This window comes from Heptranchias perlo, unplaced genomic scaffold (assembly GCF_035084215.1).
Source record: "Heptranchias perlo isolate sHepPer1 unplaced genomic scaffold, sHepPer1.hap1 HAP1_SCAFFOLD_127, whole genome shotgun sequence".
Classification (NCBI taxonomy): Eukaryota; Metazoa; Chordata; class Chondrichthyes; order Hexanchiformes; family Hexanchidae; genus Heptranchias; species Heptranchias perlo.
In genome coordinates this window covers 639066-645792 of record NW_027138505.1, presented here as the reverse complement: position 1 = coordinate 645792, position 6727 = coordinate 639066, and positions in this window count along the sequence as shown.

Genomic DNA, 6727 nt, shown 5'->3' with positions numbered 1-6727 from the left:
CTTTTTGCTTTGAAGAAGAAAGATCCAGCTGACTGAAATAAGTTCATTAGATGAAAACTAACAAAAATTGACAAGAACCACGAAAAGTTCTTGTATTTTAGGATAAAATCTGACGCTATTGAAGAAAAAACTTCTCGCTCGCTGAAATATGTTCATTTGCTGAAAATCAACAAAACCACGAAAAGTTATTGTATTTGAAGATAAAATCTTTTTGCTTTGAAGAAGAAAGAACCAGCTGACTGAAATAAGTTCATTTGATGAAAATCAACAAAAATTGACAAGAACCACGAAAAGTTCTTGTATTTTAAGGTAAAATCTGACGCCTTTAAAGAAAAAACTTCTCCCTCGCTGAAATATGTTCATTTGCTGAAAATCAACAAAACCAAGAAAAGTTCTTGTATTTGAAGATAAAATCTTTTTGCTTTGAAGAAGAAAGATCCAGCTGACTGAAATAAGTTCATTGGATGAAAATCAACAAAAATTGACAAGAACCACGAAATGTTCTTGTATTTTAAGATCAAATCTGACGCTATTAAAGAAAAAACTTCCAGCTCGCTGAAATATGGTCATTTGCTGAAAATCAACAAAACCACGAAAAGTTCTTGTATTTGAAGATAAAATCTTTTTGCTTTGAAGAAGAAAGATCCAGCTGACTGAAATAAGTTCATTTGATGAAAATCAACAAAAATTGACAAGAACCACGAAAAGTTCTTGTATTTTAAGGTAAAATCTGACGCCTTTAAAGAAAAAACTTCTCCCTCGCTGAAATATGTTCATTTGCTGAAAATCAACAAAACCACGAAAAGTTCTTGTATTTGAAGATAAAATCTTTTTGCTTTGAAGAAGAAAGATCCAGCTGACTGAAATAAGTTCATTAGATGAAAACCAACAAAAATTGACAAGAACCACGAAAAGTTCTTGTATTTTAAGATAAAATCTGACGCTATTAAAGAAAAAACTTCTCGCTCGCTGAAATATGTTCATTTCCTGAAAATCAACAAAACCACGAAAAGTTCTTGTATTTGAAGATAAAATCTTTTTGCTTTGAAGAAGAAAGATCTAGCTGACTGAAATACTTTCATTAGATGAAAACCAACAAAATTTGACAAGAACCACGAAAATTTCTTGTATTTTAGGATAAAATCTGACGCTATTAAAGAAAAAACTTCTTGCTCGCTGAAATATGTTCATTTGCTGAAAATCAACAAAACCACGAAAAGTTCTTGTATTTGAAGATGAAATCTTTTTGCTTTGAAGAAGAAAGATCCAGCTGACTGAAATAAGTTCATTGGATGAAAATCAACAAAAATTGACAAGAACCACGAAAAGTTTTTGTATTTTCAGATAAAATCTGACGCTATTAAAGAAAAAACTTCTCGCTCGCTGAAAAATGTTCATTTGCTGAAAATCAACAAAATCACGAAAAGTTCTTGTATTTGAAGATAAAACCTTTTTGCTTTGAAGAAGAAAGATCTGGCTGACTGAAATAAGTTCATAAGATGAAAACCAACAAAAATTGACAAGAACCACGGAAAGTTCTTGTATTTCAAGATAAAATCTTTTTGCTTTGAAGAAGAAAGATCTAGCTGACTGAAATAAGTTCATTCGATGAAAACCAACAAAAATTGACAAGCACCACGAAAAGCTCTTGTATTTTAGGATAAAATCTGACGCGATCAAAGAAAAAACTTCTACCTCGCTCAAATATGTTCATTGGCTGAAAACCAACAAAACCACGAAACGTTCTTGTATTTGAAGATAAAATCTTTTTGCTTTGAAGAAGAAAGATCTAGCTGAGTGAAATAAGTTCATAAGATGAAAACCAACAAAAATTGACAAGAACCACGAAAAGTTCTTGTATTTTAAGATAAAATCTTACGCTATTAAGGAAAAAACTTCCAGCTCGCTGAAATATGTTCATTTGCTGAAAATCAACAAAACCACGAAAAGTTCTTGTATTTGAAGATAAAATCTTTTTGCTTTGAAGAAGAAAGATCGAGCTGACTGAAAAAAGTTCATTCGATCAAAACCAACAAAAATTGACAAGAACCACGAAAAGTTTTTGTACTTTAAGATAAAATCTGATGCTATTAAAGAAAAAACGTCTCCCTCGCTGAAATATGTTCATTTGTTGAAAACCAACAAAACCACGAAACGTTCTTGTATTTGAAGATAAAATCTTTTTGCTTTGAAGAAGAAAGATCTAGCTGACTGAAATAAGTTCATAAGATGAAAACCAACAAAAATTGACAAGAACCACGAAAAGTTCTTGTATTTTAAGATAAAATCTGACGCCATTAAAGAAAAAACTTCTCGCTCGCTGAAATATGTTCATTTGCTGAAAATCAACAAAACCACGAAAAGTTCTTGTATTTGAAGATAAAATCTTTTTGCTTTCAAGAAGAAAGATCCAGCTGACTGAAATAAGTTCATTTGATGAAAATCAACAAAAATTGACAAGAACCACGAAAAGTTTTTGTATTTTCAGATAAAATCTGACGCTATTAAAGAAAAAACTTCTCGCTCGCTGAAAAATGTTCATTTGCTGAAAATCAACAAAATCACGAAAAGTTCTTGTATTTGAAGATAAAATCTTTTTGCTTTGAAGAAGAAAGATCGAGCTGACTGAAATAAGTTCATAAGATGAAAACCAACAAAAATTGACAAGAACCACGAAAAGTTCTTGTATTTTAAGATAAAATCTGACGCTTTTAAAGAAAAAACTTCTCCCTCGCTGAAATATGTTCATTTGCTGAAAATCAACAAAACCACGAAATGTTCTTGTATTTGAAGATAAAATCTTTTTGCTTTGAAGAAGAAAGATCTAGCTGACTGAAATACGTTCATTCGATGAAAACCTACAAAATTTGACAAGAACCACGTAAAGTTCTTGTATTTTAGGATAAAATCTGACGCTATTAAAGAAAAAACTTCTCGCTCGCTGAAATATGTTCATTTGCTGAAAATCAACAAAACCACGAAAAGTTCTTGTATTTGAAGATAAAATCTTTTTGCTTTGAAGAAGAAAGATCCAGCTGAGTGAAATAAGTTCATTAGATGAAAATCAAGAAAAATTGACAAGAACCACGAAAAGTTGTTGTATTTTAAGATAAAATCTGACGCTATTAAAGAAAAAACTTCCAGCTCGCTGAAATATGGTCATTTGCTGAAAATCAACAAAACCACGAAAAGTTATTGTATTTGAAGATAAAATCTTTTTGCTTTGAAGAAGAAAGATCCAGCTGACTGAAATAAGTTCATTGGATGAAAATCAACAAAAATTGACAAGAACCACGAAAAGTTCTTGTATTTTAAGATAAAATCTGACGCTATTAAAGAAAAAACTTCCAGCTCGCTGAAATATGGTCATTTGCTGAAAATCAACAAAACCACGAAAAGTTCTTGTATTTGAAGATAAAATCTTTTTGCTTTGAAGAAGAAAGATCCAGCTGACTGAAATAAGTTCATTAGATGAAAACTAACAAAAATTGACAAGAACCACGAAAAGTTCTTGTATTTTAGGATAAAATCTGACGCTATTGAAGAAAAAACTTCTCGCTCGCTGAAATATGTTCATTTGCTGAAAATCAACAAAACCACGAAAAGTTATTGTATTTGAAGATAAAATCTTTTTGCTTTGAAGAAGAAAGAACCAGCTGACTGAAATAAGTTCATTTGATGAAAATCAACAAAAATTGACAAGAACCACGAAAAGTTCTTGTATTTTAAGGTAAAATCTGACGCCTTTAAAGAAAAAACTTCTCCCTCGCTGAAATATGTTCATTTGCTGAAAATCAACAAAACCAAGAAAAGTTCTTGTATTTGAAGATAAAATCTTTTTGCTTTGAAGAAGAAAGATCCAGCTGACTGAAATAAGTTCATTGGATGAAAATCAACAAAAATTGACAAGAACCACGAAATGTTCTTGTATTTTAAGATCAAATCTGACGCTATTAAAGAAAAAACTTCCAGCTCGCTGAAATATGGTCATTTGCTGAAAATCAACAAAACCACGAAAAGTTCTTGTATTTGAAGATAAAATCTTTTTGCTTTGAAGAAGAAAGATCCAGCTGACTGAAATAAGTTCATTTGATGAAAATCAACAAAAATTGACAAGAACCACGAAAAGTTCTTGTATTTTAAGGTAAAATCTGACGCCTTTAAAGAAAAAACTTCTCGCTCGCTGAAATATGTTCATTTCCTGAAAATCAACAAAACCACGAAAAGTTCTTGTATTTGAAGATAAAATCTTTTTGCTTTGAAGAAGAAAGATCTAGCTGACTGAAATACTTTCATTAGATGAAAACCAACAAAATTTGACAAGAACCACGAAAATTTCTTGTATTTTAGGATAAAATCTGACGCTATTAAAGAAAAAACTTCTTGCTCGCTGAAATATGTTCATTTGCTGAAAATCAACAAAACCACGAAAAGTTCTTGTATTTGAAGATGAAATCTTTTTGCTTTGAAGAAGAAAGATCCAGCTGACTGAAATAAGTTCATTGGATGAAAATCAACAAAAATTGACAAGAACCACGAAAAGTTTTTGTATTTTCAGATAAAATCTGACGCTATTAAAGAAAAAACTTCTCGCTCGCTGAAAAATGTTCATTTGCTGAAAATCAACAAAATCACGAAAAGTTCTTGTATTTGAAGATAAAACCTTTTTGCTTTGAAGAAGAAAGATCTGGCTGACTGAAATAAGTTCATAAGATGAAAACCAACAAAAATTGACAAGAACCACGGAAAGTTCTTGTATTTCAAGATAAAATCTTTTTGCTTTGAAGAAGAAAGATCTAGCTGACTGAAATAAGTTCATTCGATGAAAACCAACAAAAATTGACAAGCACCACGAAAAGCTCTTGTATTTTAGGATAAAATCTGACGCGATCAAAGAAAAAACTTCTACCTCGCTCAAATATGTTCATTGGCTGAAAACCAACAAAACCACGAAACGTTCTTGTATTTGAAGATAAAATCTTTTTGCTTTGAAGAAGAAAGATCTAGCTGAGTGAAATAAGTTCATAAGATGAAAACCAACAAAAATTGACAAGAACCACGAAAAGTTCTTGTATTTTAAGATAAAATCTTACGCTATTAAGGAAAAAACTTCCAGCTCGCTGAAATATGTTCATTTGCTGAAAATCAACAAAACCACGAAAAGTTCTTGTATTTGAAGATAAAATCTTTTTGCTTTGAAGAAGAAAGATCGAGCTGACTGAAAAAAGTTCATTCGATCAAAACCAACAAAAATTGACAAGAACCACGAAAAGTTTTTGTACTTTAAGATAAAATCTGATGCTATTAAAGAAAAAACGTCTCCCTCGCTGAAATATGTTCATTTGTTGAAAACCAACAAAACCACGAAACGTTCTTGTATTTGAAGATAAAATCTTTTTGCTTTGAAGAAGAAAGATCTAGCTGACTGAAATAAGTTCATAAGATGAAAACCAACAAAAATTGACAAGAACCACGAAAAGTTCTTGTATTTTAAGATAAAATCTGACGCCATTAAAGAAAAAACTTCTCGCTCGCTGAAATATGTTCATTTGCTGAAAATCAACAAAACCACGAAAAGTTCTTGTATTTGAAGATAAAATCTTTTTGCTTTCAAGAAGAAAGATCCAGCTGACTGAAATAAGTTCATTTGATGAAAATCAACAAAAATTGACAAGAACCACGAAAAGTTTTTGTATTTTCAGATAAAATCTGACGCTATTAAAGAAAAAACTTCTCGCTCGCTGAAAAATGTTCATTTGCTGAAAATCAACAAAATCACGAAAAGTTCTTGTATTTGAAGATAAAACCTTTTTGCTTTGAAGAAGAAAGATCTGGCTAACTGAAATAAGTTCATCAGATGAAAACCAACAAAAATTGACAAGAACCACGAAAAGTTCTTGTATTTTAAGATAAAATCTGACGCCATTAAAGAAAAAACTTCTCGCTCGCTGAAATATGTTCATTTGCTGAAAATCAACAAAACCTCGAAAAGTTCTTGTATTTGAAGATAAAATCTTTTTGCTTTCAAGAAGAAAGATCCAGCTGACTGAAATAAGTTCATTTGATGAAAATCAACAAAAATTGACAAGAACCACGAAAAGTTTTTGTATTTTAAGATAAAATCTGACGCTATTAAAGAAACAACTTCTTGCTCGCTGAAATATGTTCATTTGCTGAAAATCAACAAAATCACGAAAAGTTCTTGTATTTGAAGATAAAATCTTTTTGCTTTGAAGAAGAAAGATCTGGCTGACTGAAATAAGTTCATCAGATGAAAACCAACAAAAATTGACAAGAACCACGAAAAGTTCTTGTATTTTAAGATAAAACCTGACGCTATCAAAGAAAAAACTTCTACCTCGCTGAAATATGTTCATTTGCTGAAAATCAACAAAACCACGAAAAGTTCTTGTATTTGAAGATAAAATCTTTTCGCTTTGAAGAAGAAAGATCTCGCTGACTGAAATAAGTTCATAAGATGAAAACCAACAAAAATTGACAAGAACCACGAAAAGTTTTTGTATTTTAAGATAAAATCTGACGCTATTAAAGAAAAAACTTCTAGCTCGCTGAAATATGTTCATTTGTTGAAAACCAACAAAACCACGAAACGTTCTTGTATTTGAAGATAAAATCTTTTTGCTTTGAAGAAGAAAGATCTAGCTGACTGAAATAAGTTCATAAGATGAAAACCAACAAAAATTGACAAGAACCACGAAAAGTTCTT